Below are 2,598 nucleotides of genomic sequence, written 5' to 3'. Positions count from 1 at the left end.
AATTTAATTGATAAATGTTGTATGTGTTCTGAATACAGATATGGTGGAAATAGTAAGAGAACCACAATTAGAAGTGGAGCCTGAAGATGGGACTGAATTGCTGTAATCTCATGATAAAACTTTAAAGGATGAGAAGTTGTTCCTCATGGATGAGCAAAAAAGTGTGTGTTTTTTTTGTTTGTTTGTTTGTTTTTTGAGATGGAATCTACTCCTGGTGAAGATGCTGTAAAGATTGTTGAAATGACAACAATGCATTTAGAATATTCCATAAACTTAGTTGATAAAGCAGTGGCAGGGTTTGAGAGGACTAACTCCAATTTTGAAACAAGTTCTACTGTGGATAAAATGCTATCAAACAGCATAGCATGCTACAGAGAAATCATTCATGAAAGGAAGAGTTGATCAATGGGATGAATTCCACTGTTGTCTTTTTAAAGAAATTGCTTCAGCCACCCCAAACTTCATCAACCACCACCCTGATCAGTCAGCAGCCATCAACATGGAGGCAAGACCTTCCATTAACAAAAAGATTAGGACATGGTGAAAGCTCTGATGATGGTTAGCACTTTTTATCAATAAAGTATTTATCTTTAGAGAAGGCTGTGCCTTTATTGGCTGAACAGGCTACTTGAGAGGAATGAAGTGGGAGGAGTGAATGGCCCCATGCTGGGCCTGTCATGCTTCATAGGCTTATAGGTGATGGAGAACTCGCCCAGGTTAAGTGGCCAATCATCTCGCGCTTGATTTCCACCTGGATGAAGGTCTTTGCATTGCAGACACCCACCATGCTGCCCCCAACCACCAGGCTGGATGATCATGTCTTGCAGGTATATTTTCACCACCTTGGGCTTCTCCATCAGGGAAGCCTCCTTCTTGGCTTTATGCAGGTGCTTCAGCAGTGAGTGCTGCTTCCTCTGCAAACTCGGGTTCAGCCTCTGCTGCTGCCGGGCACCAGACAGCTGTATCAACTGCTCATAGGACATGTCCAGCAGCTGCTCAAGATCCACACCATGGTAAGTGAACTTGCAGAAGGTGTGCTTCTTCTTCTGCTCCACTTCCGCCATCTTGTCAGCTCTTTGGAAAGGAGTATTTTTTTTAAGTAAGGTCATGTACATTGTTTTTCTAGATAGAATGCAACTGCACACTTAATGTTATTGCACAGTAGAGTGTGAACATAAATTTTATATGTACTGGGAAACCAAAAAATTCATCTCACTCACTTTATCACCATATTTGCTTAACTGTAGTGGTCCGGAACCAAACCTGTATTATCTCTGAGGTATGCCTATATTGCAATAAAGAGCATGAAGCAAATGGATGCCCAATACAGGTAGAGGATAATACCAGAGAAGTTTGATATAAAAGAGAAAAACTACACAATATACATCAGAGCAAAAAATTTTCTGCACTAGATCCTAAATCTGAAGATTTCAGCTCAATTGGTATCAAAAACGTAAGACCCTAGACATTGACCATATCACTGAAAGTGTTAATACTCAAAATTATTTTAAATGGTAGACAGATATTGGAACCAAATGTCATTGAATTGCTGAGAAAGTTATTTCTTTTCCCATTCCTTCTAATTAGATTAATAAAGAAGTCTGTGTTCCATGTTAACATGTCTTTAGCACTCTATTAACACTTGTTAATTTCTCCTGTGTAGTAATGTAAAGTGTCCTTTGAAGATACATTTATTTACACTAAAAGTCAGTTTAAAGGAAAATAAATAGACTTTGTGCAGATATGGTGAAAATCATAATAATGTAATATAATCATGGAACTTGAGAAACACTGCACATCTAGAGAAAAGGAAGGTGAAATGCTAAAGAACCCGAGTCCATTAGCAAAATTTAGGGATGACCCTCTCTTTGGTCATCTCTGAAATTTGTGGGATGAACTGCTACTGGGGTCAGACACGAGGGCCAGTTGAGGCAAAAAATAATTGGCTTGAATTTACACAATTCCTGGCCATCCAGTGAATAGCAAGCCCTGGATGCAAAGATAAATGAGATTCAATTCCTGACCAACCCTTTCCTCAGCATCACAGTATGCTTGCTCCCATTTGTTTTGTCTCTCACTAAAATTATCTATAGCAAGAGGTTTTCTTGGATAGTTCTAACCACTACAGACAAATTTCTTCCAACCACAGACTGCCTTTCTGTTGCATGAAGCCACTCACAGGACCTCTAATCACTCATTCCGTATTTATGCTGGGCAGTCATCTTCTCTTTGGAATGTCTCCTCCATGTGAAATACACTCAGTTCCTTCTATCATCCCCCAATTTTCTCTTCACCATCTTGACTCCTCATCACTGAAAAAATTCCAATTTGTCCATATTTTTAAGCATTACAACCAGAACTGACTATTTTAGGTCTAGCAATAGCAATTAGCAATAGCAAATAGCAAATAGCATTTGAGCACTAAAATAGGAAAATTTATCTACTTTTGTTTCAGCCCATGATCACACTAGCTAGCTTTGTGTGTTCTACTGATGACTCTGAATGAACTTATTTTTTCTTAAAAGTGTGGAGACTGAACACAACTTAAGTAATCATTTCTTTTAAGCTCATGAGTTATATAATTAGAAAGTAAATGAG

General features: G+C 38.5%; 1 pseudogene; it reads right to left on the bottom strand.

Moving 5' to 3' along the window:
- Positions 1–571: 571 nt before the first annotated feature.
- On the bottom strand, positions 572–1,135 carry LOC116644749 (annotated as a pseudogene).
- Positions 1,136–2,598: the final 1,463 nt, after the last annotated feature.

This window comes from Phoca vitulina, unplaced genomic scaffold (genome assembly GCF_004348235.1).
Source record: "Phoca vitulina isolate PV1807 unplaced genomic scaffold, GSC_HSeal_1.0 scaffold30, whole genome shotgun sequence".
NCBI lineage: Eukaryota > Metazoa > Chordata > Mammalia > Carnivora > Phocidae > Phoca > Phoca vitulina.
This window is presented reverse-complemented; position numbering and strand designations above follow the sequence as displayed.